Here is a 27795-nt window from a genome sequence, read left to right as displayed (position 1 = left end):
TGTTGAAATGGAATGCTTTTGCTTGGTTTTGAACAAATATGGTCTTAGCTATGAAATTTGAATCCTCTAGTTTGCAAGGTGCTTCTGCTTACGGCCATTCCACCCTTAGAATTCCTGATCTCGTCTGATCTCAGAAGCTACCTAGGGTTGGGCCTGGTTAGTACTTGAATGGGAGACTGTCTGGGAATACCAGGTGTTGTAAGCTTTTCCAATCCTGCAAACAATTAAAGCTTACATTTCCATGTTATTTACATCTTTTGCACAAATTTGTAGTTGAAACTCTTTTGTGTTGTAAATGTTGATGTGTTGAAATGGAATGCTTTTGCTTGGTTTTGAACAAATATGGTCTTAGCTATGAAATTTGAATCCTCTAGTTTGCAAGGTGCTTCTGCTTACGGCCATTCCACCCTTAGAATGCCTGATCTCGTCTGATCTCAGAAGCTACCTAGGGTTGGGCCTGGTTAGTACTTGAATGGGAGACTGTCTGGGAATATCAGGTGTTGTAAGCTTTTCCAATCCTGCAAACAATTAAAGCTTACATTTCCATGTTATTTACATCTTTTGCACAAATTTGTAGTTGAAACTCTTTTGTGTTGTAAATGTTGATGTGTTGAAATGGAATGCTTTTGCTTGGTTTTGAACAAATATGGTCTTAGCTATGAAATTTGAATCCTCTAGTTTGCAAGGTGCTTCTGCTTACGGCCATTCCACCCTTAGAATGCCTGATCTCGTCTGATCTCAGAAGCTACCTAGGGTTGGGCCTGGTTAGTACTTGAATGGGAGACTGTCTGGGAATACCAGGTGTTGTAAGCTTTTCCAATCCTGCAAACAATTAAAGCTTACATTTCCATGTTATTTACATCTTTTGCACAAATTTGTAGTTGAAACTCTTTTGTGTTGTAAATGTTGATGTGTTGAAATGGAATGCTTTTGCTTGGTTTTGAACAAATATGGTCTTAGCTATGAAATTTGAATCCTCTAGTTTGCAAGGTGCTTCTGCTTAAGGCCATTCCACCCTTAGAATGCCTGATCTCGTCTGATCTCAGAAGCTACCAAGGGTTGGGCCTGGTTAGTACTTGAATGGGAGACTGTCTGGGAATACCAGGTGTTGTAAGCTTTTCCAATCCTGCAAACAATTAAAGCTTACATTTCCATGTTATTTACATCTTTTGCACAAATTTGTAGTTGAAACTCTTTTGTGTTGTAAATGTTGATGTGTTGAAATGGAATGCTTTTGCTTGGTTTTGAACAAATATGGTCTTAGCTATGAAATTTGAATCCTCTAGTTTGCAAGGTGCTTCTGCTTACGGCCATTCCACCCTTAGAATGCCTGATCTCGTCTGATCTCAGAAGCTACCTAGGGTTGGGCCTGGTTAGTACTTGAATGGGAGACTGTCTGGGAATACCAGGTGTTGTAAGCTTTTCCAATCCTGCAAACAATTAAAGCTTACATTTCCATGTTATTTACATCTTTTGCACAAATTTGTAGTTGAAACTCTGTTGTGTTGTAAATGTTGATGTGTTGAAATGGAATGCTTTTGCTTGGTTTTCAACAAATATGGTCTTAGCTATGAAATTTGAATCCTCTAGTTTGCAAGGTGCTTCTGCTTACGGCCATTCCACCCTTAGAATTCCTGATCTCGTCTGATCTCAGAAGCTACCTAGGGTTGGGCCTGGTTAGTACTTGAATGGGAGACTGTCTGGGAATACCAGGTGTTGTAAGCTTTTCCAATCCTGCAAACAATTAAAGCTTACATTTCCATGTTATTTACATCTTTTGCACAAATTTGTAGTTGAAACTCTTTTGTGTTGTAAATGTTGATGTGTTGAAATGGAATGCTTTTGCTTGGTTTTGAACAAATATGGTCTTAGCTATGAAATTTGAATCCTCTAGTTTGCAAGGTGCTTCTGCTTACGGCCATTCCACCCTTAGAATGCCTGATCTCGTCTGATCTCAGAAGCTACCTAGGGTTGGGCCTGGTTAGTACTTGAATGGGAGACTGTCTGGAAATACCAGGTGTTGTAAGCTTTTCCAATCCTGCAAACAATTAAAGCTTACATTTCCATGTTATTTACATCTTTTGCACAAATTTGTAGTTGAAACTCTTTTGTGTTGTAAATGTTGATGTGTTGAAATGGAATGCTTTTGCTTGGTTTTGAACAAATATGGTCTTAGCTATGAAATTTGAATCCTCTAGTTTGCAAGGTGCTTCTGCTTAAGGCCATTCCACCCTTAGAATGCCTGATCTCGTCTGATCTCAGAAGCTACCAAGGGTTGGGCCTGGTTAGTACTTGAATGGGAGACTGTCTGGGAATACCAGGTGTTGTAAGCTTTTCCAATCCTGCAAACAATTAAAGCTTACATTTCCATGTTATTTACATCTTTTGCACAAATTTGTAGTTGAAACTCTTTTGTGTTGTAAATGTTGATGTGTTGAAATGGAATGCTTTTGCTTGGTTTTGAACAAATATGGTCTTAGCTATGAAATTTGAATCCTCTAGTTTGCAAGGTGCTTCTGCTTACGGCCATTCCACCCTTAGAATGCCTGATCTCGTCTGATCTCAGAAGCTACCTAGGGTTGGGCCTGGTTAGTACTTGAATGGGAGACTGTCTGGGAATACCAGGTGTTGTAAGCTTTTCCAATCCTGCAAACAATTAAAGCTTACATTTCCATGTTATTTACATCTTTTGCACAAATTTGTAGTTGAAACTCTGTTGTGTTGTAAATGTTGATGTGTTGAAATGGAATGCTTTTGCTTGGTTTTGAACAAATATGGTCTTAGCTATGAAATTTGAATCCTCTAGTTTGCAAGGTGCTTCTGCTTACGGCCATTCCACCCTTAGAATGCCTGATCTCGTCTGATCTCAGAAGCTACCTAGGGTTGGGCCTGGTTAGTACTTGAATGGGAGACTGTCTGGGAATATCAGGTGTTGTAAGCTTTTCCAATCCTGCAAACAATTAAAGCTTACATTTCCATGTTATTTACATCTTTTGCACAAATTTGTAGATGAAACTCTTTTGTGTTGTAAATGTTGATGTGTTGAAATGGAATGCTTTGTGTTGTAAATGTTGATGTGTTGAAATGGAATGCTTTGTGTTGTAAATGTTGATGTGTTGAAATGGAATGCTTTTGCTTGGTTTTGAACAAATATGGTCTTAGCTATGAAATTTGAATCCTCTAGTTTGCAAGGTGCTTCTGCTTACGGCCATTCCACCCTTAGAATGCCTGATCTCGTCTGATCTCAGAAGCTACCTAGGGTTGGGCCTGGTTAGTACTTGAATGGGAGACTGTCTGGGAATATCAGGTGTTGTAAGCTTTTCCAATCCTGCAAACAATTAAAGCTTACATTTCCATGTTATTTACATCTTTTGCACAAATTTGTAGTTGAAACTCTTTTGTGTTGTAAATGTTGATGTGTTGAAATGGAATGCTTTTGCTTGGTTTTGAACAAATATGGTCTTAGCTATGAAATTTGAATCCTCTAGTTTGCAAGGTGCTTCTGCTTACGGCCATTCCACCCTTAGAATGCCTGATCTCGTCTGATCTCAGAAGCTACCAAGGGTTGGGCCTGGTTAGTACTTGAATGGGAGACTGTCTGGGAATACCAGGTGTTGTAAGCTTTTCCAATCCTGCAAACAATTAAAGCTTACATTTCCATGTTATTTACATCTTTTGCACAAATTTGTAGTTGAAACTCTTTTGTGTTGTAAATGTTGATGTGTTGAAATGGAATGCTTTTGCTTGGTTTTGAACAAATATGGTCTTAGCTATGAAATTTGAATCCTCTAGTTTGCAAGGTGCTTCTGCTTACGGCCATTCCACCCTTAGAATTCCTGATCTCGTCTGATCTCAGAAGCTACCTAGGGTTGGGCCTGGTTAGTACTTGAATGGGAGACTGTCTGGGAATACCAGGTGTTGTAAGCTTTTCCAATCCTGCAAACAATTAAAGCTTACATTTCCATGTTATTTACATCTTTTGCACAAATTTGTAGTTGAAACTCTTTTGTGTTGTAAATGTTGTGTTGAAATGGAATGCTTTTGCTTGGTTTTGAACAAATATGGTCTTAGCTATGAAATTTGAATCCTCTAGTTTGCAAGGTGCTTCTGCTTACGGCCATTCCACCCTTAAAATGCCTGATCTCGTCTGATCTCAGAAGCTACCTGGGGTTGGGCCTGGTTAGTACTTGAATGGGAGACTGTCTGGGAATACCAGGTGTTGTAAGCTTTTCCAATCCTGCAAACAATTAAAGCTTACATTTCCATGTTATTTACATCTTTTGCACAAATTTGTAGTTGAAACTCTTTTGTGTTGTAAATGTTGATGTGTTGAAATGGAATGCTTTTGCTTGGTTTTGAACAAATATGGTCTTAGCTATGAAATTTGAATCCTCTAGTTTGCAAGGTGCTTCTGCTTACGGCCATTCCACCCTTAGAATGCCTGATCTCGTCTGATCTCAGAAGCTACCTAGGGTTGGGCCTGGTTAGTACTTGAATGGGAGACTGTCTGGGAATACCAGGTGTTGTAAGCTTTTCCAATCCTGCAAACAATTAAAGCTTACATTTCCATGTTATTTACATCTTTTGCACAAATTTGTAGTTGAAACTCTTTTGTGTTGTAAATGTTGATGTGTTGAAATGGAATGCTTTTGCTTGGTTTTGAACAAATATGGTCTTAGCTATGAAATTTGAATCCTCTAGTTTGCAAGGTGCTTCTGCTTACGGCCATTCCACCCTTAGAATGCCTGATCTCGTCTGATCTCAGAAGCTACCTAGGGTTGGGCCTGGTTAGTACTTGAATGGGAGACTGTCTGGGAATATCAGGTGTTGTAAGCTTTTCCAATCCTGCAAACAATTAAAGCTTACATTTCCATGTTATTTACATCTTTTGCACAAATTTGTAGATGAAACTCTTTTGTGTTGTAAATGTTGATGTGTTGAAATGGAATGCTTTGTGTTGTAAATGTTGATGTGTTGAAATGGAATGCTTTGTGTTGTAAATGTTGATGTGTTGAAATGGAATGCTTTTGCTTGGTTTTGAACAAATATGATCTTAGCTATGAAATTTGAATCCTCTAGTTTGCAAGGTGCTTCTGCTTAAGGCCATTCCACCCTTAGAATGCCTGATCTCGTCTGATCTCAGAAGCTACCTAGGGTTGGGCCTGGTTAGTACTTGAATGGGAGACTGTCTGGGAATATCAGGTGTTGTAAGCTTTTCCAATCCTGCAAACAATTAAAGCTTACATTTCCATGTTATTTACATCTTTTGCACAAATTTGTAGTTGAAACTCTTTTGTGTTGTAAATGTTGATGTGTTGAAATGGAATGCTTTTGCTTGGTTTTGAACAAATATGGTCTTAGCTATGAAATTTGAATCCTCTAGTTTGCAAGGTGCTTCTGCTTACGGCCATTCCACCCTTAGAATGCCTGATCTCGTCTGATCTCAGAAGCTACCTAGGGTTGGGCCTGGTTAGTACTTGAATGGGAGACTGTCTGGGAATACCAGGTGTTGTAAGCTTTTCCAATCCTGCAAACAATTAAAGCTTACATTTCCATGTTATTTACATCTTTTGCACAAATTTGTAGTTGAAACTCTTTTGTGTTGTAAATGTTGATGTGTTGAAATGGAATGCTTTTGCTTGGTTTTGAACAAATATGGTCTTAGCTATGAAATTTGAATCCTCTAGTTTGCAAGGTGCTTCTGCTTACGGCCATTCCACCCTTAGAATGCCTGATCTCGTCTGATCTCAGAAGCTACCTAGGGTTGGGCCTGGTTAGTACTTGAATGGGAGACTGTCTGGGAATACCAGGTGTTGTAAGCTTTTCCAATCCTGCAAACAATTAAAGCTTACATTTCCATGTTATTTACATCTTTTGCACAAATTTGTAGTTGAAACTCTTTTGTGTTGTAAATGTTGATGTGTTGAAATGGAATGCTTTTGCTTGGTTTTGAACAAATATGGTCTTAGCTATGAAATTTGAATCCTCTAGGTTTGCAAGGTGCTTCTGCCTACGGCCATTCCACCCTTAGAATGCCTGATCTCGTCTGATCTCAGAAGCTACCTAGGGTTGGGCCTGGTTAGTACTTGAATGGGAGACTGTCTGGGAATACCAGGTGTTATAAGCTTTTCCAATTCTGCAAACAATTAAAGCTTACATTTCCATGTTATTTACATCTTTTGCACAAATTTGTAGTTGAAACTCTTTTGTGTTGTAAATGTTGATGTGTTGAAATGGAATGCTTTTGCTTGGTTTTGAACAAATATGGTCTTAGCTATGAAATTTGAATCCTCTAGTTTGCAAGGTGCTTCTGCTTACGGCCATTCCACCCTTAGAATGCCTGATCTCGTCTGATCTCAGAAGCTACCTAGGGTTGGGCCTGGTTAGTACTTGAATGGGAGACTGTCTGGGAATGCCAGGTGTTGTAAGCTTTTCCAATCCTGCAAACAATTAAAGCTTACATTTCCATGTTATTTACATCTTTTGCACAAATTTGTAGTTGAAACTCTTTTGTGTTGTAAATGTTGATGTGTTGAAATGGAATGCTTTTGCTTGGTTTTGAACAAATATGGTCTTAGCTATGAAATTTGAATCCTCTAGTTTGCAAGGTGCTTCTGCTTACGGCCATTCCACCCTTAGAATGCCTGATCTCGTCTGATCTCAGAAGCTACCTAGGGTTGGGCCTGGTTAGTACTTGAATGGGAGACTGTCTGGGAATATCAGGTGTTGTAAGCTTTTCCAATCCTGCAAACAATTAAAGCTTACATTTCCATGTTATTTACATCTTTTGCACAAATTTGTAGTTGAAACTCTTTTGTGTTGTAAATGTTGATGTGTTGAAATGGAATGCTTTTGCTTGGTTTTGAACAAATATGGTCTTAGCTATGAAATTTGAATCCTCTAGTTTGCAAGGTGCTTCTGCTTACGGCCATTCCACCCTTAGAATGCCTGATCTCGTCTGATCTCAGAAGCTACCTAGGGTTGGGCCTGGTTAGTACTTGAATGGGAGACTGTCTGGGAATACCAGGTGTTGTAAGCTTTTCCAATCCTGCAAACAATTAAAGCTTACATTTCCATGTTATTTACATCTTTTGCACAAATTTGTAGTTGAAACTCTTTTGTGTTGTAAATGTTGATGTGTTGAAATGGAATGCTTTTGCTTGGTTTTGAACAAATATGGTCTTAGCTATGAAATTTGAATCCTCTAGTTTGCAAGGTGCTTCTGCTTAAGGCCATTCCACCCTTAGAATGCCTGATCTCGTCTGATCTCAGAAGCTACCAAGGGTTGGGCCTGGTTAGTACTTGAATGGGAGACTGTCTGGGAATACCAGGTGTTGTAAGCTTTTCCAATCCTGCAAACAATTAAAGCTTACATTTCCATGTTATTTACATCTTTTGCACAAATTTGTAGTTGAAACTCTTTTGTGTTGTAAATGTTGATGTGTTGAAATGGAATGCTTTTGCTTGGTTTTGAACAAATATGGTCTTAGCTATGAAATTTGAATCCTCTAGTTTGCAAGGTGCTTCTGCTTACAGCCATTCCACCCTTAGAATGCCTGATCTCGTCTGATCTCAGAAGCTACCTAGGGTTGGACCTGGTTAGTACTTGAATGGGAGACTGTCTGGGAATACCAGGTGTTGTAAGCTTTTCCAATCCTGCAAACAATTAAAGCTTACATTTCCATGTTATTTACATCTTTTGCACAAATTTGTAGTTGAAACTCTGTTGTGTTGTAAATGTTGATGTGTTGAAATGGAATGCTTTTGCTTGGTTTTGAACAAATATGGTCTTAGCTATGAAATTTGAATCCTCTAGTTTGCAAGGTGCTTCTGCTTACGGCCATTCCACCCTTAGAATGCCTGATCTCGTCTGATCTCAGAAGCTACCTAGGGTTGGGCCTGGTTAGTACTTGAATGGGAGACTGTCTGGGAATATCAGGTGTTGTAAGCTTTTCCAATCCTGCAAACAATTAAAGCTTACATTTCCATGTTATTTACATCTTTTGCACAAATTTGTAGATGAAACTCTTTTGTGTTGTAAATGTTGATGTGTTGAAATGGAATGCTTTGTGTTGTAAATGTTGATGTGTTGAAATGGAATGCTTTGTGTTGTAAATGTTGATGTGTTGAAATGGAATGCTTTTGCTTGGTTTTGAACAAATATGGTCTTAGCTATGAAATTTGAATCCTCTAGTTTGCAAGGTGCTTCTGCTTACGGCCATTCCACCCTTAGAATGCCTGATCTCGTCTGATCTCAGAAGCTACCTAGGGTTGGGCCTGGTTAGTACTTGAATGGGAGACTGTCTGGGAATATCAGGTGTTGTAAGCTTTTCCAATCCTGCAAACAATTAAAGCTTACATTTCCATGTTATTTACATCTTTTGCACAAATTTGTAGTTGAAACTCTTTTGTGTTGTAAATGTTGATGTGTTGAAATGGAATGCTTTTGCTTGGTTTTGAACAAATATGGTCTTAGCTATGAAATTTGAATCCTCTAGTTTGCAAGGTGCTTCTGCTTACGGCCATTCCACCCTTAGAATGCCTGATCTCGTCTGATCTCAGAAGCTACCTAGGGTTGGGCCTGGTTAGTACTTGAATGGGAGACTGTCTGGGAATACCAGGTGTTGTAAGCTTTTCCAATCCTGCAAACAATTAAAGCTTACATTTCCATGTTATTTACATCTTTTGCACAAATTTGTAGTTGAAACTCTTTTGTGTTGTAAATGTTGATGTGTTGAAATGGAATGCTTTTGCTTGGTTTTGAACAAATATGGTCTTAGCTATGAAATTTGAATCCTCTAGTTTGCAAGGTGCTTCTGCTTACGGCCATTCCACCCTTAGAATGCCTGATCTCGTCTGATCTCAGAAGCTTCCTAGGGTTGGGCCTGGTTAGTACTTGAATGGGAGACTGTCTGGGAATATCAGGTGTTGTAAGCTTTTCCAATCCTGCAAACAATTAAAGCTTACATTTCCATGTTATTTACATCTTTTGCACAAATTTGTAGTTGAAACTCTTTTGTGTTGTAAATGTTGATGTGTTGAAATGGAATGCTTTTGCTTTGTTTTGAACAAATATGGTCTTAGCTATGAAATTTGAATCCTCTAGTTTGCAAGGTGCTTCTGCTTACGGCCATTCCACCCTTAGAATGCCTGATCTCGTCTGATCTCAGAAGCTACCTAGGGTTGGGCCTGGTTAGTACTTGAATGGGAGACTGTCTGGGAATACCAGGTGTTGTAAGCTTTTCCAATCCTGCAAACAATTAAAGCTTACATTTCCATGTTATTTACATCTTTTGCACAAATTTGTAGTTGAAACTCTTTTGTGTTGTAAATGTTGATGTGTTGAAATGGAATGCTTTTGCTTGGTTTTGAACAAATATGGTCTTAGCTATGAAATTTGAATCCTCTAGTTTGCAAGCTGCTTCTGCTTACGGCCATTCCACCCTTAGAATGCCCGATCTCGTCTGATCTCAGAAGCTACCTAGGGTTGGGCCTGGTTAGTACTTGAATGGGAGACTGTCTGGGAATATCAGGTGTTGTAAGCTTTTCCAATCCTGCAAACAATTAAAGCTTACATTTCCATGTTATTTACATCTTTTGCACAAATTTGTAGTTGAAACTCTTTTGTGTTGTAAATGTTGATGTGTTGAAATGGAATGCTTTTGCTTGGTTTTGAACAAATATGGTCTTAGCTATGAAATTTGAATCCTCTATTTTGCAAGGTGCTTCTGCTTACGGCCATTCCACCCTTAGAATGCCTGATCTCGTCTGATCTCAGAAGCTACCTAGGGTTGGGCCTGGTTAGTACTTGAATGGGAGACTGTCTGGGAATACCAGGTGTTGTAAGCTTTTCCAATCCTGCAAACAATTAAAGCTTACATTTCCATGTTATTTACATCTTTTGCACAAATTTGTAGTTGAAACTCTTTTGTGTTGTAAATGTTGATGTGTTGAAATGGAATGCTTTTGCTTGGTTTTGAACAAATATGGTCTTAGCTATGAAATTTGAATCCTCTAGTTTGCAAGGTGCTTCTGCTTACGGCCATTCCACCCTTAGAATGCCTGATCTCGTCTGATCTCAGAAGCTTCCTAGGGTTGGGCCTGGTTAGTACTTGAATGGGAGACTGTCTGGGAATATCAGGTGTTGTAAGCTTTTCCAATCCTGCAAACAATTAAAGCTTACATTTCCATGTTATTTACATCTTTTGCACAAATTTGTAGTTGAAACTCTTTTGTGTTGTAAATGTTGATGTGTTGAAATGGAATGCTTTTGCTTGGTTTTGAACAAATATGGTCTTAGCTATGAAATTTGAATCCTCTAGTTTGCAAGGTGCTTCTGCTTACGGCCATTCCACCCTTAGAATGCCTGATCTAGTCTGATCTCAGAAGCTACCTAGGGTTGGGCCTGGTTAGTACTTGAATGGGAGACTGTCTGGGAATACCAGGTGTTGTAAGCTTTTCCAATCCTGCAAACAATTAAAGCTTACATTTCCATGTTATTTACATCTTTTGCACAAATTTGTAGTTGAAACTCTTTTGTGTTGTAAATGTTGATGTGTTGAAATGGAATGCTTTTGCTTGGTTTTGAACAAATATGGTCTTCGCTATGAAATTTGAATCCTCTAGTTTGCAAAGTGCTTCTGCTTACGGCCATTCCACCCTTAGAATGCCTGATCTCGTCTGATCTCAGAAGCTACCTAGGGTTGGGCCTGGTTAGTACTTGAATGGGAGACTGTCTGGGAATACCAGGTGTTGTAAGCTTTTCCAATCCTGCAAACAATTAAAGCTTACATTTCCATGTTATTTACATCTTTTGCACAAATTTGTAGTTGAAACTCTTTTGTGTTGTAAATGTTGATGTGTTGAAATGGAATGCTTTTGCTTTGTTTTGAACAAATATGGTCTTAGCTATGAAATTTGAATCCTCTAGTTTGCAAGGTGCTTCTGCTTACGGCCATTCCACCCTTAGAATGCCTGATCTCGTCTGATCTCAGAAGCTACCTAGGGTTGGGCCTGGTTAGTACTTGAATGGGAGACTGTCTGGGAATACCAGGTGTTGTAAGCTTTTCCAATCCTGCAAACAATTAAAGCTTACATTTCCATGTTATTTACATCTTTTGCACAAATTTGTAGTTGAAACTCTTTTGTGTTGTAAATGTTGATGTGTTGAAATGGAATGCTTTTGCTTGGTTTTGAACAAATATGGTCTTAGCTATGAAATTTGAATCCTCTATTTTGCAAGGTGCTTCTGCTTACGGCCATTCCACCCTTAGAATGCCTGATCTCGTCTGATCTCAGAAGCTACCTAGGGTTGGGCCTGGTTAGTACTTGAATGGGAGACTGTCTGGGAATACCAGGTGTTGTAAGCTTTTCCAATCCTGCAAACAATTAAAGCTTACATTTCCATGTTATTTACATCTTTTGCACAAATTTGTAGTTGAAACTCTTTTGTGTTGTAAATGTTGATGTGTTGAAATGGAATGCTTTTGCTTGGTTTTGAACAAATATGGTCTTAGCTATGAAATTTGAATCCTCTAGTTTGCAAGGTGCTTCTGCTTACGGCCATTCCACCCTTAGAATGCCTGATCTCGTCTGATCTCAGAAGCTTCCTAGGGTTGGGCCTGGTTAGTACTTGAATGGGAGACTGTCTGGGAATATCAGGTGTTGTAAGCTTTTCCAATCCTGCAAACAATTAAAGCTTACATTTCCATGTTATTTACATCTTTTGCACAAATTTGTAGTTGAAACTCTTTTGTGTTGTAAATGTTGATGTGTTGAAATGGAATGCTTTTGCTTGGTTTTGAACAAATATGGTCTTAGCTATGAAATTTGAATCCTCTAGTTTGCAAGGTGCTTCTGCTTACGGCCATTCCACCCTTAGAATGCCTGATCTAGTCTGATCTCAGAAGCTACCTAGGGTTGGGCCTGGTTAGTACTTGAATGGGAGACTGTCTGGGAATACCAGGTGTTGTAAGCTTTTCCAATCCTGCAAACAATTAAAGCTTACATTTCCATGTTATTTACATCTTTTGCACAAATTTGTAGTTGAAACTCTTTTGTGTTGTAAATGTTGATGTGTTGAAATGGAATGCTTTTGCTTGGTTTTGAACAAATATGGTCTTAGCTATGAAATTTGAATCCTCTAGTTTGCAAAGTGCTTCTGCTTACGGCCATTCCACCCTTAGAATGCCTGATCTCGTCTGATCTCAGAAGCTACCTAGGGTTGGGCCTGGTTAGTACTTGAATGGGAGACTGTCTGGGAATACCAGGTGTTGTAAGCTTTTCCAATCCTGCAAACAATTAAAGCTTACATTTCCATGTTATTTACATCTTTTGCACAAATTTGTAGTTGAAACTCTTTTGTGTTGTAAATGTTGATGTGTTGAAATGGAATGCTTTTGCTTTGTTTTGAACAAATATGGTCTTAGCTATGAAATTTGAATCCTCTAGTTTGCAAGGTGCTTCTGCTTACGGCCATTCCACCCTTAGAATGCCTGATCTCGTCTGATCTCAGAAGCTACCTAGGGTTGGGCCTGGTTAGTACTTGAATGGGAGACTGTCTGGGAATACCAGGTGTTGTAAGCTTTTCCAATCCTGCAAACAATTAAAGCTTACATTTCCATGTTATTTACATCTTTTGCACAAATTTGTAGTTGAAACTCTTTTGTGTTGTAAATGTTGATGTGTTGAAATGGAATGCTTTTGCTTGGTTTTGAACAAATATGGTCTTAGCTATGAAATTTGAATCCTCTAGTTTGCAAGGTGCTTCTGCTTACGGCCATTCCACCCTTAGAATGCCCGATCTCGTCTGATCTCAGAAGCTACCTAGGGTTGGGCCTGGTTAGTACTTGAATGGGAGACTGTCTGGGAATATCAGGTGTTGTAAGCTTTTCCAATCCTGCAAACAATTAAAGCTTACATTTCCATGTTATTTACATCTTTTGCACAAATTTGTAGGTGAAACTCTTTTGTGTTGTAAATGTTGATGTGTTGAAATGGAATGCTTTTGCTTGGTTTTGAACAAATATGGTCTTAGCTATGAAATTTGAATCCTCTATTTTGCAAGGTGCTTCTGCTTACGGCCATTCCACCCTTAGAATGCCTGATCTCGTCTGATCTCAGAAGCTACCTAGGGTTGGGCCTGGTTAGTACTTGAATGGGAGACTGTCTGGGAATACCAGGTGTTGTAAGCTTTTCCAATCCTGCAAACAATTAAAGCTTACATTTCCATGTTATTTACATCTTTTGCACAAATTTGTAGTTGAAACTCTTTTGTGTTGTAAATGTTGATGTGTTGAAATGGAATGCTTTTGCTTGGTTTTGAACAAATATGGTCTTAGCTATGAAATTTGAATCCTCTAGTTTGCAAGGTGCTTCTGCTTACGGCCATTCCACCCTTAGAATGCCTGATCTCGTCTGATCTCAGAAGCTTCCTAGGGTTGGGCCTGGTTAGTACTTGAATGGGAGACTGTCTGGGAATATCAGGTGTTGTAAGCTTTTCCAATCCTGCAAACAATTAAAGCTTACATTTCCATGTTATTTACATCTTTTGCACAAATTTGTAGTTGAAACTCTTTTGTGTTGTAAATGTTGATGTGTTGAAATGGAATGCTTTTGCTTGGTTTTGAACAAATATGGTCTTAGCTATGAAATTTGAATCCTCTAGTTTGCAAGGTGCTTCTGCTTACGGCCATTCCACCCTTAGAATGCCTGATCTCGTCTGATCTCAGAAGCTTCCTAGGGTTGGGCCTGGTTAGTACTTGAATGGGAGACTGTCTGGGAATATCAGGTGTTGTAAGCTTTTCCAATCCTGCAAACAATTAAAGCTTACATTTCCATGTTATTTACATCTTTTGCACAAATTTGTAGGTGAAACTCTTTTGTGTTGTAAATGTTGATGTGTTGAAATGGAATGCTTTTGCTTGGTTTTGAACAAATATGGTCTTAGCTATGAAATTTGAATCCTCTAGTTTGCAAGGTGCTTCTGCTTACGGCCATTCCACCCTTAGAATGCCTGATCTAGTCTGATCTCAGAAGCTACCTAGGGTTGGGCCTGGTTAGTACTTGAATGGGAGACTGTCTGGGAATACCAGGTGTTGTAAGCTTTTCCAATCCTGCAAACAATTAAAGCTTACATTTCCATGTTATTTACATCTTTTGCACAAATTTGTAGTTGAAACTCTTTTGTGTTGTAAATGTTGATGTGTTGAAATGGAATGCTTTTGCTTGGTTTTGAACAAATATGGTCTTAGCTATGAAATTTGAATCCTCTAGTTTGCAAAGTGCTTCTGCTTACGGCCATTCCACCCTTAGAATGCCTGATCTCGTCTGATCTCAGAAGCTACCTAGGGTTGGGCCTGGTTAGTACTTGAATGGGAGACTGTCTGGGAATACCAGGTGTTGTAAGCTTTTCCAATCCTGCAAACAATTAAAGCTTACATTTCCATGTTATTTACATCTTTTGCACAAATTTGTAGTTGAAACTCTTTTGTGTTGTAAATGTTGATGTGTTGAAATGGAATGCTTTTGCTTGGTTTTGAACAAATATGGTCTTAGCTATGAAATTTGAATCCTCTAGTTTGCAAGGTGCTTCTGCTTATGGCCATTCCACCCTTAGAATGCCTGATCTAGTCTGATCTCAGAAGCTACCTAGGGTTGGGCCTGGTTAGTACTTGAATGGGAGACTGTCTGGGAATACCAGGTGTTGTAAGCTTTTCCAATCCTGCAAACAATTAAAGCTTACATTTCCATGTTATTTACATCTTTTGCACAAATTTGTAGTTGAAACTCTTTTGTGTTGTAAATGTTGATGTGTTGAAATGGAATGCTTTTGCTTGGTTTTGAACAAATATGGTCTTAGCTATGAAATTTGAATCCTCTAGTTTGCAAGGTGCTTCTGCTTACGGCCATTCCACCCTTAAAATGCCTGATCTCGTCTGATCTCAGAAGCTACCTAGGGTTGGGCCTGGTTAGTACTTGAATGGGAGACTGTCTGGGAATACCAGGTGTTTTAAGCTTTTCCAATCCTGCAAACAATTAAAGCTTACATTTCCATGTTATTTACATCTTTTGCACAAATTTGTAGATGAAACTCTTTTGTGTTGTAAATGTTGATGTGTTGAAATGGAATGCTTTGTGTTGTAAATGTTGATGTGTTGAAATGGAATGCTTTTGCTTGGTTTTGAACAAATATGGTCTTAGCTATGAAATTTGAATCCTCTAGTTTGCAAGGTGCTTCTGCTTACGGCCATTCCACCCTTAGAATGCCTGATCTCGTCTGATCTCAGAAGCTACCTAGGGTTGGGCCTGGTTAGTACTTGAATGGGAGACTGTCTGGGAATACCAGGTGTTGTAAGCTTTTCCAATCCTGCAAACAATTAAAGCTTACATTTCCATGTTATTTACATCTTTTGCACAAATTTGTAGTTGAAACTCTTTTGTGTTGTAAATGTTGATGTGTTGAAATGGAATGCTTTTGCTTGGTTTTGAACAAATATGGTCTTAGCTATGAAATTTGAATCCTCTATTTTGCAAGGTGCTTCTGCTTACGGCCATTCCACCCTTAGAATGCCCGATCTCGTCTGATCTCAGAAGCTACCTAGGGTTGGGCCTGGTTAGTACTTGAATGGGAGACTGTCTGGGAATACCAGGTGTTGTAAGCTTTTCCAATCCTGCAAACAATTAAAGCTTACATTTCCATGTTATTTACATCTTTTGCACAAATTTGTAGTTGAAACTCTTTTGTGTTGTAAATGTTGATGTGTTGAAATGGAATGCTTTTGCTTGGTTTTGAACAAATATGGTCTTAGCTATGAAATTTGAATCCTCTAGTTTGCAAGGTGCTTCTGCTTACGGCCATTCCACCCTTAGAATGCCCGATCTCGTCTGATCTCAGAAGCTACCTAGGGTTGGGCCTGGTTAGTACTTGAATGGGAGACTGTCTGGGAATATCAGGTGTTGTAAGCTTTTCCAATCCTGCAAACAATTAAAGCTTACATTTCCATGTTATTTACATCTTTTGCACAAATTTGTAGTTGAAACTCTTTTGTGTTGTAAATGTTGATGTGTTGAAATGGAATGCTTTTGCTTGGTTTTGAACAAATATGGTCTTAGCTATGAAATTTGAATCCTCTATTTTGCAAGGTGCTTCTGCTTACGGCCATTCCACCCTTAGAATGCCTGATCTCGTCTGATCTCTGAAGCTACCTAGGGTTGGGCCTGGTTAGTACTTGAATGGGAGACTGTCTGGGAATACCAGGTGTTGTAAGCTTTTCCAATCCTGCAAACAATTAAAGCTTACATTTCCATGTTATTTACATCTTTTGCACAAATTTGTAGTTGAAACTCTTTTGTGTTGTAAATGTTGATGTGTTGAAATGGAATGCTTTTGCTTGGTTTTGAACAAATATGGTCTTAGCTATGAAATTTGAATCCTCTAGTTTGCAAGGTGCTTCTGCTTACGGCCATTCCACCCTTAGAATGCCTGATCTCGTCTGATCTCAGAAGCTTCCTAGGGTTGGGCCTGGTTAGTACTTGAATGGGAGACTGTCTGGGAATATCAGGTGTTGTAAGCTTTTCCAATCCTGCAAACAATTAAAGCTTACATTTCCATGTTATTTACATCTTTTGCACAAATTTGTAGGTGAAACTCTTTTGTGTTGTAAATGTTGATGTGTTGAAATGGAATGCTTTTGCTTGGTTTTGAACAAATATGGTCTTAGCTATGAAATTTGAATCCTCTAGTTTGCAAGGTGCTTCTGCTTACGGCCATTCCACCCTTAGAATGCCTGATCTCGTCTGATCTCAGAAGCTACCTAGGGTTGGGCCTGGTTAGTACTTGAATGGGAGACTGTCTGGGAATACCAGGTGTTGTAAGCTTTTCCAATCCTGCAAACAATTAAAGCTTACATTTCCATGTTATTTACATCTTTTGCACAAATTTGTAGTTGAAACTCTTTTGTGTTGTAAATGTTGATGTGTTGAAATGGAATGCTTTTGCTTGGTTTTGAACAAATATGGTCTTAGCTATGAAATTTGAATCCTCTAGTTTGCAAGGTGCTTCTGCTTACGGCCATTCCACCCTTAGAATGCCTGATCTAGTCTGATCTCAGAAGCTACCTAGGGTTGGGCCTGGTTAGTACTTGAATGGGAGACTGTCTGGGAATACCAGGTGTTGTAAGCTTTTCCAATCCTGCAAACAATTAAAGCTTACATTTCCATGTTATTTACATCTTTTGCACAAATTTGTAGTTGAAACTCTTTTGTGTTGTAAATGTTGATGTGTTGAAATGGAATGCTTTTGCTTGGTTTTGAACAAATATGGTCTTAGCTATGAAATTTGAATCCTCTAGTTTGCAAGGTGCTTCTGCTTACGGCCATTCCACCCTTAGAATGCCTGATCTCGTCTGATCTCAGAAGCTACCTAGGGTTGGGCCTGGTTAGTACTTGAATGGGAGACTGTCTGGGAATACCAGGTGTTTTAAGCTTTTCCAATCCTGCAAACAATTAAAGCTTACATTTCCATGTTATTTACATCTTTTGCACAAATTTGTAGATGAAACTCTTTTGTGTTGTAAATGTTGATGTGTTGAAATGGAATGCTTTGTGTTGTAAATGTTGATGTGTTGAAATGGAATGCTTTTGCTTGGTTTTGAACAAATATGGTCTTAGCTATGAAATTTGAATCCTCTAGTTTGCAAGGTGCTTCTGCTTACGGCCATTCCACCCTTAGAATGCCTGATCTCGTCTGATCTCAGAAGCTACCTAGGGTTGGGCCTGGTTAGTACTTGAATGGGAGACTGTCTGGGAATATCAGGTGTTGTAAGCTTTTCCAATCCTGCAAACAATTAAAGCTTACATTTCCATGTTATTTACATCTTTTGCACAAATTTGTAGTTGAAACTCTTTTGTGTTGTAAATGTTGATGTGTTGAAATGGAATGCTTTTGCTTGGTTTTGAACAAATATGGTCTTAGCTATGAAATTTGAATCCTCTAGTTTGCAAGGTGCTTCTGCTTACGGCCATTCCACCCTTAGAATTTCTGATCTCGTCTGATCTCAGAAGCTACCTAGGGTTGGGCCTGGTTAGTACTTGAATGGGAGACTGTCTGGGAATATCAGGTGTTGTAAGCTTTTCCAATCCTGCAAACAATTAAAGCTTACATTTCCATGTTATTTACATCTTTTGCACAAATTTGTAGTTGAAACTCTTTTGTGTTGTAAATGTTGATGTGTTGAAATGGAATGCTTTTGCTTGGTTTTGAACAAATATGGTCTTAGCTATGAAATTTGAATCCTCTAGTTTGGAAGGTGCTTCTGCTTACGGCCATTCCACCCTTAGAATGCCTGATCTCGTCTGATCTCAGAAGCTACCTAGGGTTGGGCCTGGTTAGTACTTGAATAGGAGACTGTCTGGGAATACCAGGTGTTGTAAGCTTTTCCAATCCTGCAAACAATTAAAGCTTACATTTCCATGTTATTTACATCTTTTGCACAAATTTGTAGTTGAAACTCTTTTGTGTTGTAAATGTTGATGTGTTGAAATGGAATGCTTTGTGTTGTAAATGTTGATGTGTTGAAATGGAATGCTTTTGCTTGGTTTTGAACAAATATGGTCTTAGCTATGAAATTTGAATCCTCTAGTTTGCAAGGTGCTTCTGCTTATGGCCATTCCACCCTTAGAATGCCTGATCTCGTCTGATCTCAGAAGCTACCTAGGGTTGGGCACGGTTAGTACTTGAATGGGAGACTGTCTGGGAATACCAGGTGTTGTAACCTTTTCAAATCCTGCAAACAATTAAAGCTTACATTTCCATGTTATTTACATCTTTTGCACAAATTTGTAGATGAAACTCTTTTGTGTTGTAAATGTTGATGTGTTGAAATGGAATGCTTTGTATTGTAAATGTTGATGTGTTGAAATGGAATGCTTTTGCTTGGTTTTGAACAAATATGGTCTTAGCTATGAAATTTGAATCCTCTAGTTTGCAAGGTGCTTCTGCTTACGGCCATTCCACCCTTAGAATGCCTGATCTCGTCTGATCTCAGAAGCTACCTAGGGTTGGGCCTGGTTAGTACTTGAATGGGAGACTGTCTGGGAATACCAGGTGTTGTAAGCTTTTCCAATCCTGCAAACAATTAAAGCTTACATTTCCATGTTATTTACATCTTTTGCACAAATTTGTAGTTGAAACTCTTTTGTGTTGTAAATGTTGATGTGTTGAAATGGAATGCTTTTGCTTGGTTTTGAACAAATATGGTCTTAGCTATGAAATTTGAATCCTCTAGTTTGCAAGGTGCTTCTGCTTACGGCCATTCCACCCTTAGAATGCCTGATCTCGTCTGATCTCAGAAGCTACCTAGGGTTGGGCCTGGTTAGTACTTGAATGGGAGACTGTCTGGGAATGCCAGGTGTTGTAAGCTTTTCCAATCCTGCAAACAATTAAAGCTTACATTTCCATGTTATTTACATCTTTTGCACAAATTTGTAGTTGAAACTCTTTTGTGTTGTAAATGTTGATGTGTTGAAATGGAATGCTTTTGCTTGGTTTTGAACAAATATGGTCTTAGCTATGAAATTTGAATCCTCTAGTTTGGAAGGTGCTTCTGCTTACGGCCATTCCACCCTTAGAATGCCTGATCTCGTCTGATCTCAGAAGCTACCTAGGGTTGGGCCTGGTTAGTACTTGAATGGGAGACTGTCTGGGAATACCAGGTGTTGTAAGCTTTTCCAATCCTGCAAACAATTAAAGCTTACATTTCCATGTTATTTACATCTTTTGCACAAATTTGTAGTTGAAACTCTTTTGTGTTGTAAATATTGATGTGTTGAAATGGAATGCTTTTGCTTGGTTTTGAACAAATATGGTCTTAGCTATGAAATTTGAATCCTCTAGTTTGCTAGGTGCTTCTGCTTACGGCCATTCCACCCTCAGAATGCCTGATCTCGTCTGATCTCAGAAGCTACCTAGGGTTGGGCCTGGTTAGTACTTGAATGGGAGACTGTCTGGAAATACCAGGTGTTGTAAGCTTTTCCAATCCTGCAAACAATTAAAGCTTACATTTCCATGTTATTTACATCTTTTGCACAAATTTGTAGTTGAAACTCTTTTGTGTTGTAAATGTTGATGTGTTGAAATGGAATGCTTTTGCTTGGTTTTGAACAAATATGGTCTTAGCTATGAAATTTCAATCCTCTAGTTCGCAAGGTAGTTCTGCTTATGACCATTCCACCCTTAGAATACCTGATCTCGTCTGATCTCAGAAGCTACCTAGGGTTGGGCCTGGTTAGTACTTGAATGGGAGACTGTCTGGGAATATCAGGTGTTGTAAGCTTTTCCAATCCTGCAAACAATTAAAGCTTACATTTCCATGTTATTTACATCTTTTGCACAAATTTGTAGTTGAAACTCTTTTGTGTTGTAAATGTTGATGTGTTGAAATGGAATGCTTTTGCTTGGTTTTGAACAAATATGGTCTTAGCTATGAAATTTGAATCCTCTAGTTTGCAAGGTGCTTCTGCTTACGGCCATTCCACCCTTAGAATTCCTGATCTCGTCTGATCTCAGAAGCTACCTAGGGTTGGGCCTGGTTAGTACTTGAATGGGAGACTGTCTGGGAATATCAGGTGTTGTAAGCTTTTCCAATCCTGCAAACAATTAAAGCTTACATTTCCATGTTATTTACATCTTTTGCACAAATTTGTAGTTGAAACTCTTTTGTGTTGTAAATGTTGATGTGTTGAAATGGAATGCTTTTGCTTGGTTTTGAACAAATATGGTCTTAGCTATGAAATTTGAATCCTCTAGTTTGGAAGGTGCTTCTGCTTACGGCCATTCCACCCTTAGAATGCCTGATCTTGTCTCATCTCAGAAGCTACCAAGGGTTGGGCCTGGTTAGTACTTGAATGGGAGACTGTCTGGGAATACCAGGTGTTGTAAGCTTTTCCAATCCTGCAAACAATTAAAGCTTACATTTCCATGTTATTTACATCTTTTGCACAAATTTGTAGTTGAAACTCTTTTGTGTTGTAAATATTGATGTGTTGAAATGGAATGCTTTTGCTTGGTTTTGAACAAATATGGTCTTAGCTATGAAATTTGAATCCTCTAGTTTGCTAGGTGCTTTCGCTTACAGCCATTCCACCCTCAGAATGCCTGATCTCGTCTGATCTCAGAAGCTACCTAGGGTTGGGCCTGGTTAGTACTTGAATGGGAGACTGTCTGGGAATATCAGGTGTTGTAAGCTTTTCCAATCCTGCAAACAATTAAAGCTTACATTTCCATGTTATTTACATCTTTTGCACAAATTTGTAGTTGAAACTCTTTTGTGTTGTAAATGTTGATGTGTTGAAATGGAATGCTTTTGCTTGGATTTGAACAAATATGGTCTTAGCTATGAAATTTGAATCCTCTAGTTCGCAAGGTAGTTCTGCTTACGACCATTCCACCCTTAGAATACCTGATCTCGTCTGATCTCAGAAGTTACCTAGGGTTGGGCCTGGTTAGTACTTGAATGGGAGACTGTCTGGGAATATCAGGTGTTGTAAGCTTTTCCAATCCTGCAAACAATTAAAGCTTACATTTCCATGTTATTTACATCTTTTGCACAAATTTGTAGTTGAAACTCTTTTGTGTTGTAAATGTTGATGTGTTGAAATGGAATGCTTTTGCTTGGTTTTGAACAAATATGGTCTTAGCTATGAAATTTGAATCCTCTAGTTTGGAAGGTGCTTCTGCTTACGGCCATTCCACCCTTAGAATGCCGGTTCTCGTCTGATCTCAGAAGCTACCTAGGGTTGGGCCTGGTTAGTACTTGAATGGGAGACTGTCTGGGAATATCAGGTGTTGTAAGCTTTTCCAATCCTGCAAACAATTAAAGCTTACATTTCCATTTTATTTACATCTTTTGCACAAATTTGTAGATGAAACTCTTTTGTGTTGTAAATGTTGATGTGTTGAAATGGAATGCTTTGTATTGTAAATGTTGATGTGTTGAAATGGAATGCTTTTGCTTGGTTTTGAACAAATATGGTCTTAGCTATGAAATTTGAATCCTCTAGTTTGCAAGGTGCTTCTGCTTACGGCCATTCCACCCTTAGAATGCCTGATCTCGTCTGATCTCAGAAGCTACCTAGGGTTGGGCCTGGTTCGTACTTGAATGGGAGACTGTCTGGGAATACCAGGTGTTGTAAGCTTTTCCAATCCTGCAAACAATTAAAGCTTACATTTCCATGTTATTTACATCTTTTGCACAAATTTGTAGTTGAAACTCTTTTGTGTTGTAAATGTTGATGTGTTGAAATGGAATGCTTTTGCTTGGTTTTGAACAAATATGGTCTTAGCTATGAAATTTGAATCCTCTAGTTTGCAAGGTGCTTCTGCTTACGGCCATTCCACCCGTAGAATGCCTGATCTCGTCTGATCTCAGAAGCTACCTAGGGTTGGGCCTGGTTAGTACTTGAATGGGAGACTGTCTGGGAATATCAGGTGTTGTAAGCTTTTCCAATCCTGCAAACAATTAAAGCTTACATTTCCATGTTATTTACATCTTTTGCACAAATTTGTAGTTGAAACTCTTTTGTGTTGTAAATGTTGATGTGTTGAAATGGAATGCTTTTGCTTGGTTTTGAACAAATATGGTCTTAGCTATGAAATTTGAATCCTCTAGTTTGCAAGGTGCTTCTGCTTACGGCCATTCCACCCTTAGAATGCCTGATCTCGTCTGATCTCAGAAGCTACCTAGGGTTGGGCACGGTTAGTACTTGAATGGGAGACTGTCTGGGAATATCAGGTGTTGTAAGCTTTTCCAATCCTGCAAACAATTAAAGCTTACATTTCCATGTTATTTACATCTTTTGCACAAATTTGTAGTTGAAACTCTTTTGTGTTGTAAATGTTGATGTGTTGAAATGGAATGCTTTTGCTTGGTTTTGAACAAATATGGTCTTAGCTATGAAATTTGAATCCTCTAGTTTGCAAGGTGCTTCTGCTTACGGCCATTCCACCCTTAGAATGCCTGATCTCGTCTGATCTCAGAAGCTACCTAGGGTTGGGCCTGGTTAGTACTTGAATGGGAGACTGTCTGGGAATACCAGGTGTTGTAAGCTTTTCCAATCCTGCAAACAATTAAAGCTTACATTTCCATGTTATTTACATCTTTTGCACAAATTTGTAGTTGAAACTCTTTTGTGTTGTAAATGTTGATGTGTTGAAATGGAATGCTTTTGCTTGGTTTTGAACAAATATGGTCTTAGCTATGAAATTTGAATCCTCTAGTTTGGAAGGTGCTTCTGCTTACGGCCATTCCACCCTTAGAATGCCTGATCTCGTCTGATCTCAGAAGCTACCTAGGGTTGGGCCTGGTTAGTACTTGAATGGGAGACTGTCTGGGAATATCAGGTGTTGTAAGCTTTTCCAATCCTGCAAACAATTAAAGCTTACATTTCCATGTTATTTACATCTTTTGCACAAATTTGTAGTTGAAACTCTTTTGTGTTGTAAATGTTGATGTGTTGAAATGGAATGCTTTTGCTTGGTTTTGAACAAATATGGTCTTAGCTATGAAATTTGAATCCTCTAGTTTGCAAGGTGCTTCTGCTTACGGCCATTCCACCCTTAGAATGCCTGATCTCGTCTGATCTCAGAAGCTACCTAGGGTTGGGCCTGGTTAGTACTTGAATGGGAGACTGTCTGGGAATACCAGGTGTTGTAAGCTTTTCCAATCCTGCAAACAATTAAAGCTTACATTTCCATGTTATTTACATCTTTTGCACAAATTTGTAGATGAAACTCTTTTGTGTTGTAAATGTTGATGTGTTGAAATGGAATGCTTTGTGTTGTAAATGTTGATGTGTTGAAATGGAATGCTTTTGCTTGGTTTTGAACAAATATGGTCTTAGCTATGAAATTTGAATCCTCTAGTTTGCAAGGTGCTTCTGCTTACGGCCATTACACTCTTAGAATGCCTGATCTCGTCTGATCTCAGAAGCTACCAAGGGTTGGGCCTGGTTAGTACTTGAATGGGAGACTGTCTGGGAATACCAGGTGTTGTAAGCTTTTCCAATCCTGCAAACAATTAAAGCTTACATTTCCATGTTATTTACATCTTTTGCACAAATTTGTAGTTGAAACTCTTTTGTGTTGTAAATGTTGATGTGTTGAAATGGAATGCTTTTGCTTGGTTTTGAACAAATATGGTCTTAGCTATGAAATTTGAATCCTCTAGTTTGCAAGGTGCTTCTGCTTACGGCCATTCCACCCTTAGAATGCCTGATCTCGTCTGATCTCAGAAGCTACCTAGGGTTGGGCCTGGTTAGTACTTGAATGGGAGACTGTCTGGGAATACCAGGTGTTGTAAGCTTTTCCAATCCTGCAAACAATTAAAGCTTACATTTCCATGTTATTTACATCTTTTGCACAAATTTGTAGTTGAAACTCTTTTGTGTTGTAAATGTTGATGTGTTGAAATGGAATGCTTTTGCTTGGTTTTGAACAAATATGGTCTTAGCTATGAAATTTGAATCCTCTAGTTTGCAAGGTGCTTCTGCTTACGGCCATTCCACCCTTAGAATGCCTGATCTCGTCTGATCTCAGAAGCTACCAAGGGTTGGGCCTGGTTAGTACTTGAATGGGAGACTGTCTGGGAATACCAGGTGTTGTAAGCTTTTCCAATCCTGCAAACAATTAAAGCTTACATTTCCATGTTATTTACATCTTTTGCACAAATTTGTAGTTGAAACTCTTTTGTGTTGTAAATGTTGATGTGTTGAAATGGAATGCTTTTGCTTGGTTTTGAACAAATATGGTCTTAGCTATGAAATTTGAATCCTCTAGTTTGCAAGGTGCTTCTGCTTACGGCCATTCCACCCTTAGAATGCCTGATCTCGTCTGATCTCAGAAGCTACCTAGGGTTGAGCCTGGTTAGTACTTGAGTGGGAGACTGTCTGGGAATACCAGGTGTTGTAAGCTTTTCCAATCCTGCAAACAATTAAAGCTTACATTTCCATGTTATTTACATCTTTTGCACAAATTTGTAGTTGAAACTCTTTTGTGTTGTAAATGTTGATGTGTTGAAATGGAATGCTTTTGCTTGGTTTTGAACAAATATGGTCTTAGCTATGAAATTTGAATCCTCTAGTTTGCAAGGTGCTTCTGCTTACGGCCATTCCACCCTTAGAATGCCTGATCTCGTCTGATCTCAGAAGCTACCAAGGGTTGGGCCTGGTTAGTACTTGAATGGGAGACTGTCTGGGAATACCAGGTGTTGTAAGCTTTTCCAATCCTGCAAACAATTAATGCTTACATTTCCATGTTATTTACATCTTTTGCACAAATTTGTAGTTGAAACTCTTTTGTGTTGTAAATGTTGATGTGTTGAAATGGAATGCTTTGTGTTGTAAATGTTGATGTGTTGAAATGGAATGCTTTTGCTTGGTTTTGAACAAATATGGTCTTAGCTATGAAATTTGAATCCTCTAGTTTGGAAGGTGCTTTTGCTTACGGCCATTCCACCCTTAGAATGCCTGATCTCGTCTGATCTCAGAAGCTACCTAGGGTTGGGCCTGGTTAGTACTTGAATGGGAGACTGTCTGGGAATGCTAGGTGTTGTAAGCTTTTCCAATCCTGCAAACAATTAAAGCTTACATTTCCATGTTATTTACATCTTTTGCACAAATTTGTAGATGAAACTCTTTTGTGTTGTAAATGTTGATGTGTTGAAATGGAATGCTTTTGCTTGGTTTTGAACAAATATGGTCTTAGCTATGAAATTTGAATCCTCTAGGTTTGCAAGGTGCTTCTGCCTACGGCCATTCCAACCTTAGAATGCCTGATCTCGTCTGATCTCAGAAGCTACCTAGGGTTGGGCCTGGTTAGTACTTGAATGGGAGACTGTCTGGGAATACCAGGTGTTGTAAGCTTTTCCAATCCTGCAAACAATTAAAGCTTACATTTCCATGTTATTTACATCTTTTGCACAAATTTGTAGTTGAAACTCTTTTGTGTTGTAAATGTTGATGTGTTGAAATGGAATGCTTTTGCTTGGTTTTGAACAAATATGGTCTTAGCTATGAAATTTGAATCCTCTAGTTTGCAAGGTATTTGCTTAAGGCCATTCCACCCTTAGAATGCCTGATCTCGTCTGATCTCAGAAGCTACCTAGGGTTGGGCCTGGTTAGTACTTGAATGGGAGACTGTCTGGGAATATCAGGTGTTGTAAGCTTTTCCAATCCTGCAAACAATTAAAGCTTACATTTCCATGTTATTTACATCTTTTGCACAAATTTGTAGTTGAAACTCTTTTGTGTTGTAAATGTTGATGTGTTGAAATGGAATGCTTTTGCTTGGTTTTGAACAAATATGGTCTTAGCTATGAAATTTGAATCCTCTAGTTTGCAAGGTGCTTCTGCTTACGGCCATTCCACCCTTAGAATGCCTGATCTCGTCTGATCTCAGAAGCTACCTAGGGTTGGGCCTGGTTAGTACTTGAATGGGAGACTGTCTGGGAATACCAGGTGTTGTAAGCTTTTCCAATCCTGCAAACAATTAAAGCTTACATTTCCATGTTTTTTACATCTTTTGCACAAATTTGTAGTTGAAACTCTTTTGTGTTGTAAATGTTGATGTGTTGAAATGGAATGCTTTTGCTTGGTTTTGAACAAATATGGTCTTAGCTATGAAATTTGAATCCTCTAGTTTGCAAGGTGCTTTTGCTTACGGCCATTCCACCCTTAGAATGCCTGATCTCGTCTGATCTCAGAAGCTACCTAGGGTTGGGCCTGGTTAGTACTTGAATGGGAGACTGTCTGGGAATGCTAGGTGTTGTAAGCTTTTCCAATCCTGCAAACAATTAAAGCTTACATTTCCATGTTATTTACATCTTTTGCACAAATTTGTAGATGAAACTCTTTTGTGTTGTAAATGTTGATGTATTGAAATGGAATGCTTTGTGTTGTAAATGTTGATGTGTTGAAATGGAATGCTTTTGCTTGGTTTTGAACAAATATGATCTTAGCTATGAAATTTGAATCCTCTAGTTTGCAAGGTGCTTCTGCTTACGGCCATTCCACCCTTAGAATGCCTGATCTCGTCTGATCTCAGAAGCTACCTAGGGTTGGGCCTGGTTAGTACTTGAATGGGAGACTGTCTGGGAATATCAGGTGTTGTAAGCTTTTCCAATCCTGCAAACAATTAAAGCTTACATTTCCATGTTATTTACATCTTTTGCACAATTTTGTAGTTGAAACTCTTTTGTGTTGTAAATGTTGATGTGTTGAAATGGAATGCTTTTGCTTGGTTTTGAACAAATATGGTCTTAGCTATGAAATTTGAATCCTCTAGTTTGCAAGGTGCTTCTGCTTACGGCCATTCCACCCTTAGAATGCCTGATCTCGTCTGATCTCAGAAGCTACCTAGGGTTGGGCCTGGTTAGTACTTGAATGGGAGACTGTCTGGGAATACCAGGTGTTGTAAGCTTTTCCAATCCTGCAAACAATTAAAGCTTACATTTCCATGTTATTTACATCTTTTGCACAAATTTGTAGTTGAAACTCTTTTGTGTTGTAAATGTTGATGTGTTGAAATGGAATGCTTTTGCTTGGTTTTGAACAAATATGGTCTTAGCTATGAAATTTGAATCCTCTAGTTTGCAAGGTGCTTCTGCTTACGGCCATTCCACCCTTAGAATGCCTGATCTCGTCTGATCTCAGAAGCTACCTAGGGTTGGGCCTGGTTAGTATTTGAATGGGAGACTGTCTGGGAATATCAGGTGTTGTAAGCTTTTCCAATCCTGCAAACAA

At 38.8% G+C, this 27795-nt stretch overlaps 90 pseudogenes; all 90 read left to right on the top strand.

Moving 5' to 3' along the window:
- The first annotated feature begins 86 nt into the window (after positions 1–86).
- On the top strand, positions 87–205 carry LOC140569979 (5S ribosomal RNA; annotated as a pseudogene).
- Positions 206–390: 185 nt separating this feature from the next.
- Positions 391–509, top strand: LOC140570723 (5S ribosomal RNA; annotated as a pseudogene).
- Positions 510–694: 185 nt separating this feature from the next.
- LOC140569345 (5S ribosomal RNA) lies at positions 695–813 on the top strand (annotated as a pseudogene).
- Positions 814–998: 185 nt separating this feature from the next.
- Positions 999–1117, top strand: LOC140571708 (5S ribosomal RNA; annotated as a pseudogene).
- Positions 1118–1302: 185 nt separating this feature from the next.
- Positions 1303–1421, top strand: LOC140569343 (5S ribosomal RNA; annotated as a pseudogene).
- A 185-nt stretch (positions 1422–1606) lies between these two features.
- On the top strand, positions 1607–1725 carry LOC140569978 (5S ribosomal RNA; annotated as a pseudogene).
- Positions 1726–1910: 185 nt separating this feature from the next.
- Positions 1911–2029, top strand: LOC140572071 (5S ribosomal RNA; annotated as a pseudogene).
- A 185-nt stretch (positions 2030–2214) lies between these two features.
- LOC140571707 (5S ribosomal RNA) lies at positions 2215–2333 on the top strand (annotated as a pseudogene).
- Positions 2334–2518: 185 nt separating this feature from the next.
- LOC140569342 (5S ribosomal RNA) lies at positions 2519–2637 on the top strand (annotated as a pseudogene).
- Positions 2638–2822: 185 nt separating this feature from the next.
- Positions 2823–2941, top strand: LOC140570722 (5S ribosomal RNA; annotated as a pseudogene).
- Positions 2942–3200: 259 nt separating this feature from the next.
- Positions 3201–3319, top strand: LOC140570721 (5S ribosomal RNA; annotated as a pseudogene).
- Positions 3320–3504: 185 nt separating this feature from the next.
- On the top strand, positions 3505–3623 carry LOC140569122 (5S ribosomal RNA; annotated as a pseudogene).
- Positions 3624–3808: 185 nt separating this feature from the next.
- Positions 3809–3927, top strand: LOC140569977 (5S ribosomal RNA; annotated as a pseudogene).
- Positions 3928–4109: 182 nt separating this feature from the next.
- LOC140572932 (5S ribosomal RNA) lies at positions 4110–4228 on the top strand (annotated as a pseudogene).
- A 185-nt stretch (positions 4229–4413) lies between these two features.
- On the top strand, positions 4414–4532 carry LOC140569341 (5S ribosomal RNA; annotated as a pseudogene).
- A 185-nt stretch (positions 4533–4717) lies between these two features.
- On the top strand, positions 4718–4836 carry LOC140570720 (5S ribosomal RNA; annotated as a pseudogene).
- Positions 4837–5095: 259 nt separating this feature from the next.
- Positions 5096–5214, top strand: LOC140566337 (5S ribosomal RNA; annotated as a pseudogene).
- Positions 5215–5399: 185 nt separating this feature from the next.
- Positions 5400–5518, top strand: LOC140569340 (5S ribosomal RNA; annotated as a pseudogene).
- A 185-nt stretch (positions 5519–5703) lies between these two features.
- LOC140569339 (5S ribosomal RNA) lies at positions 5704–5822 on the top strand (annotated as a pseudogene).
- Positions 5823–6008: 186 nt separating this feature from the next.
- LOC140566435 (5S ribosomal RNA) lies at positions 6009–6127 on the top strand (annotated as a pseudogene).
- Positions 6128–6312: 185 nt separating this feature from the next.
- LOC140570525 (5S ribosomal RNA) lies at positions 6313–6431 on the top strand (annotated as a pseudogene).
- A 185-nt stretch (positions 6432–6616) lies between these two features.
- LOC140570719 (5S ribosomal RNA) lies at positions 6617–6735 on the top strand (annotated as a pseudogene).
- A 185-nt stretch (positions 6736–6920) lies between these two features.
- Positions 6921–7039, top strand: LOC140569337 (5S ribosomal RNA; annotated as a pseudogene).
- A 185-nt stretch (positions 7040–7224) lies between these two features.
- On the top strand, positions 7225–7343 carry LOC140571706 (5S ribosomal RNA; annotated as a pseudogene).
- Positions 7344–7528: 185 nt separating this feature from the next.
- LOC140571357 (5S ribosomal RNA) lies at positions 7529–7647 on the top strand (annotated as a pseudogene).
- Positions 7648–7832: 185 nt separating this feature from the next.
- On the top strand, positions 7833–7951 carry LOC140570718 (5S ribosomal RNA; annotated as a pseudogene).
- Positions 7952–8210: 259 nt separating this feature from the next.
- Positions 8211–8329, top strand: LOC140570717 (5S ribosomal RNA; annotated as a pseudogene).
- A 185-nt stretch (positions 8330–8514) lies between these two features.
- Positions 8515–8633, top strand: LOC140569336 (5S ribosomal RNA; annotated as a pseudogene).
- Positions 8634–8818: 185 nt separating this feature from the next.
- Positions 8819–8937, top strand: LOC140566088 (5S ribosomal RNA; annotated as a pseudogene).
- Positions 8938–9122: 185 nt separating this feature from the next.
- On the top strand, positions 9123–9241 carry LOC140569335 (5S ribosomal RNA; annotated as a pseudogene).
- A 185-nt stretch (positions 9242–9426) lies between these two features.
- Positions 9427–9545, top strand: LOC140572989 (5S ribosomal RNA; annotated as a pseudogene).
- Positions 9546–9730: 185 nt separating this feature from the next.
- On the top strand, positions 9731–9849 carry LOC140569334 (5S ribosomal RNA; annotated as a pseudogene).
- A 185-nt stretch (positions 9850–10034) lies between these two features.
- Positions 10035–10153, top strand: LOC140566087 (5S ribosomal RNA; annotated as a pseudogene).
- A 185-nt stretch (positions 10154–10338) lies between these two features.
- LOC140572562 (5S ribosomal RNA) lies at positions 10339–10457 on the top strand (annotated as a pseudogene).
- Positions 10458–10642: 185 nt separating this feature from the next.
- Positions 10643–10761, top strand: LOC140569333 (5S ribosomal RNA; annotated as a pseudogene).
- A 185-nt stretch (positions 10762–10946) lies between these two features.
- On the top strand, positions 10947–11065 carry LOC140569331 (5S ribosomal RNA; annotated as a pseudogene).
- A 185-nt stretch (positions 11066–11250) lies between these two features.
- Positions 11251–11369, top strand: LOC140569330 (5S ribosomal RNA; annotated as a pseudogene).
- A 185-nt stretch (positions 11370–11554) lies between these two features.
- LOC140566086 (5S ribosomal RNA) lies at positions 11555–11673 on the top strand (annotated as a pseudogene).
- A 185-nt stretch (positions 11674–11858) lies between these two features.
- On the top strand, positions 11859–11977 carry LOC140572560 (5S ribosomal RNA; annotated as a pseudogene).
- A 185-nt stretch (positions 11978–12162) lies between these two features.
- LOC140569329 (5S ribosomal RNA) lies at positions 12163–12281 on the top strand (annotated as a pseudogene).
- Positions 12282–12466: 185 nt separating this feature from the next.
- LOC140569327 (5S ribosomal RNA) lies at positions 12467–12585 on the top strand (annotated as a pseudogene).
- Positions 12586–12770: 185 nt separating this feature from the next.
- On the top strand, positions 12771–12889 carry LOC140572988 (5S ribosomal RNA; annotated as a pseudogene).
- Positions 12890–13074: 185 nt separating this feature from the next.
- Positions 13075–13193, top strand: LOC140569326 (5S ribosomal RNA; annotated as a pseudogene).
- A 185-nt stretch (positions 13194–13378) lies between these two features.
- On the top strand, positions 13379–13497 carry LOC140566085 (5S ribosomal RNA; annotated as a pseudogene).
- A 185-nt stretch (positions 13498–13682) lies between these two features.
- On the top strand, positions 13683–13801 carry LOC140566084 (5S ribosomal RNA; annotated as a pseudogene).
- A 185-nt stretch (positions 13802–13986) lies between these two features.
- Positions 13987–14105, top strand: LOC140572559 (5S ribosomal RNA; annotated as a pseudogene).
- Positions 14106–14290: 185 nt separating this feature from the next.
- Positions 14291–14409, top strand: LOC140569325 (5S ribosomal RNA; annotated as a pseudogene).
- A 185-nt stretch (positions 14410–14594) lies between these two features.
- Positions 14595–14713, top strand: LOC140573424 (5S ribosomal RNA; annotated as a pseudogene).
- Positions 14714–14898: 185 nt separating this feature from the next.
- Positions 14899–15017, top strand: LOC140571670 (5S ribosomal RNA; annotated as a pseudogene).
- A 222-nt stretch (positions 15018–15239) lies between these two features.
- LOC140569324 (5S ribosomal RNA) lies at positions 15240–15358 on the top strand (annotated as a pseudogene).
- A 185-nt stretch (positions 15359–15543) lies between these two features.
- On the top strand, positions 15544–15662 carry LOC140572047 (5S ribosomal RNA; annotated as a pseudogene).
- Positions 15663–15847: 185 nt separating this feature from the next.
- Positions 15848–15966, top strand: LOC140572987 (5S ribosomal RNA; annotated as a pseudogene).
- Positions 15967–16151: 185 nt separating this feature from the next.
- LOC140571634 (5S ribosomal RNA) lies at positions 16152–16270 on the top strand (annotated as a pseudogene).
- A 185-nt stretch (positions 16271–16455) lies between these two features.
- LOC140566083 (5S ribosomal RNA) lies at positions 16456–16574 on the top strand (annotated as a pseudogene).
- A 185-nt stretch (positions 16575–16759) lies between these two features.
- LOC140569323 (5S ribosomal RNA) lies at positions 16760–16878 on the top strand (annotated as a pseudogene).
- Positions 16879–17063: 185 nt separating this feature from the next.
- LOC140572558 (5S ribosomal RNA) lies at positions 17064–17182 on the top strand (annotated as a pseudogene).
- A 185-nt stretch (positions 17183–17367) lies between these two features.
- On the top strand, positions 17368–17486 carry LOC140572808 (5S ribosomal RNA; annotated as a pseudogene).
- A 222-nt stretch (positions 17487–17708) lies between these two features.
- On the top strand, positions 17709–17827 carry LOC140570716 (5S ribosomal RNA; annotated as a pseudogene).
- A 185-nt stretch (positions 17828–18012) lies between these two features.
- On the top strand, positions 18013–18131 carry LOC140572665 (5S ribosomal RNA; annotated as a pseudogene).
- A 185-nt stretch (positions 18132–18316) lies between these two features.
- On the top strand, positions 18317–18435 carry LOC140572765 (5S ribosomal RNA; annotated as a pseudogene).
- A 222-nt stretch (positions 18436–18657) lies between these two features.
- Positions 18658–18776, top strand: LOC140567574 (5S ribosomal RNA; annotated as a pseudogene).
- Positions 18777–18998: 222 nt separating this feature from the next.
- On the top strand, positions 18999–19117 carry LOC140569322 (5S ribosomal RNA; annotated as a pseudogene).
- A 185-nt stretch (positions 19118–19302) lies between these two features.
- Positions 19303–19421, top strand: LOC140570524 (5S ribosomal RNA; annotated as a pseudogene).
- A 185-nt stretch (positions 19422–19606) lies between these two features.
- LOC140569321 (5S ribosomal RNA) lies at positions 19607–19725 on the top strand (annotated as a pseudogene).
- Positions 19726–19910: 185 nt separating this feature from the next.
- On the top strand, positions 19911–20029 carry LOC140572583 (5S ribosomal RNA; annotated as a pseudogene).
- Positions 20030–20214: 185 nt separating this feature from the next.
- Positions 20215–20333, top strand: LOC140568546 (5S ribosomal RNA; annotated as a pseudogene).
- A 185-nt stretch (positions 20334–20518) lies between these two features.
- Positions 20519–20637, top strand: LOC140570897 (5S ribosomal RNA; annotated as a pseudogene).
- Positions 20638–20822: 185 nt separating this feature from the next.
- LOC140567238 (5S ribosomal RNA) lies at positions 20823–20941 on the top strand (annotated as a pseudogene).
- Positions 20942–21126: 185 nt separating this feature from the next.
- LOC140571557 (5S ribosomal RNA) lies at positions 21127–21245 on the top strand (annotated as a pseudogene).
- A 185-nt stretch (positions 21246–21430) lies between these two features.
- LOC140566503 (5S ribosomal RNA) lies at positions 21431–21549 on the top strand (annotated as a pseudogene).
- Positions 21550–21734: 185 nt separating this feature from the next.
- Positions 21735–21853, top strand: LOC140567427 (5S ribosomal RNA; annotated as a pseudogene).
- A 222-nt stretch (positions 21854–22075) lies between these two features.
- Positions 22076–22194, top strand: LOC140571660 (5S ribosomal RNA; annotated as a pseudogene).
- Positions 22195–22379: 185 nt separating this feature from the next.
- On the top strand, positions 22380–22498 carry LOC140572996 (5S ribosomal RNA; annotated as a pseudogene).
- Positions 22499–22683: 185 nt separating this feature from the next.
- LOC140566290 (5S ribosomal RNA) lies at positions 22684–22802 on the top strand (annotated as a pseudogene).
- A 185-nt stretch (positions 22803–22987) lies between these two features.
- Positions 22988–23106, top strand: LOC140569319 (5S ribosomal RNA; annotated as a pseudogene).
- Positions 23107–23291: 185 nt separating this feature from the next.
- LOC140570714 (5S ribosomal RNA) lies at positions 23292–23410 on the top strand (annotated as a pseudogene).
- A 185-nt stretch (positions 23411–23595) lies between these two features.
- LOC140569318 (5S ribosomal RNA) lies at positions 23596–23714 on the top strand (annotated as a pseudogene).
- Positions 23715–23936: 222 nt separating this feature from the next.
- On the top strand, positions 23937–24055 carry LOC140572701 (5S ribosomal RNA; annotated as a pseudogene).
- Positions 24056–24240: 185 nt separating this feature from the next.
- LOC140569317 (5S ribosomal RNA) lies at positions 24241–24359 on the top strand (annotated as a pseudogene).
- Positions 24360–24544: 185 nt separating this feature from the next.
- Positions 24545–24663, top strand: LOC140569110 (5S ribosomal RNA; annotated as a pseudogene).
- A 185-nt stretch (positions 24664–24848) lies between these two features.
- On the top strand, positions 24849–24967 carry LOC140572823 (5S ribosomal RNA; annotated as a pseudogene).
- A 185-nt stretch (positions 24968–25152) lies between these two features.
- On the top strand, positions 25153–25271 carry LOC140569098 (5S ribosomal RNA; annotated as a pseudogene).
- A 222-nt stretch (positions 25272–25493) lies between these two features.
- On the top strand, positions 25494–25612 carry LOC140572425 (5S ribosomal RNA; annotated as a pseudogene).
- Positions 25613–25798: 186 nt separating this feature from the next.
- Positions 25799–25917, top strand: LOC140566580 (5S ribosomal RNA; annotated as a pseudogene).
- A 183-nt stretch (positions 25918–26100) lies between these two features.
- LOC140566335 (5S ribosomal RNA) lies at positions 26101–26219 on the top strand (annotated as a pseudogene).
- Positions 26220–26404: 185 nt separating this feature from the next.
- On the top strand, positions 26405–26523 carry LOC140569316 (5S ribosomal RNA; annotated as a pseudogene).
- Positions 26524–26708: 185 nt separating this feature from the next.
- Positions 26709–26827, top strand: LOC140572424 (5S ribosomal RNA; annotated as a pseudogene).
- Positions 26828–27049: 222 nt separating this feature from the next.
- LOC140570713 (5S ribosomal RNA) lies at positions 27050–27168 on the top strand (annotated as a pseudogene).
- Positions 27169–27353: 185 nt separating this feature from the next.
- Positions 27354–27472, top strand: LOC140569315 (5S ribosomal RNA; annotated as a pseudogene).
- A 185-nt stretch (positions 27473–27657) lies between these two features.
- LOC140572590 (5S ribosomal RNA) lies at positions 27658–27776 on the top strand (annotated as a pseudogene).
- Positions 27777–27795: the final 19 nt, after the last annotated feature.

This window comes from Salminus brasiliensis, chromosome 11 (genome assembly GCF_030463535.1).
Source record: "Salminus brasiliensis chromosome 11, fSalBra1.hap2, whole genome shotgun sequence".
In the NCBI taxonomy this organism is placed as follows: domain Eukaryota; kingdom Metazoa; phylum Chordata; class Actinopteri; order Characiformes; family Bryconidae; genus Salminus; species Salminus brasiliensis.
Note: the sequence above shows the minus strand (reverse complement) of the source record. Positions and strands in the feature narration are given on the sequence as shown.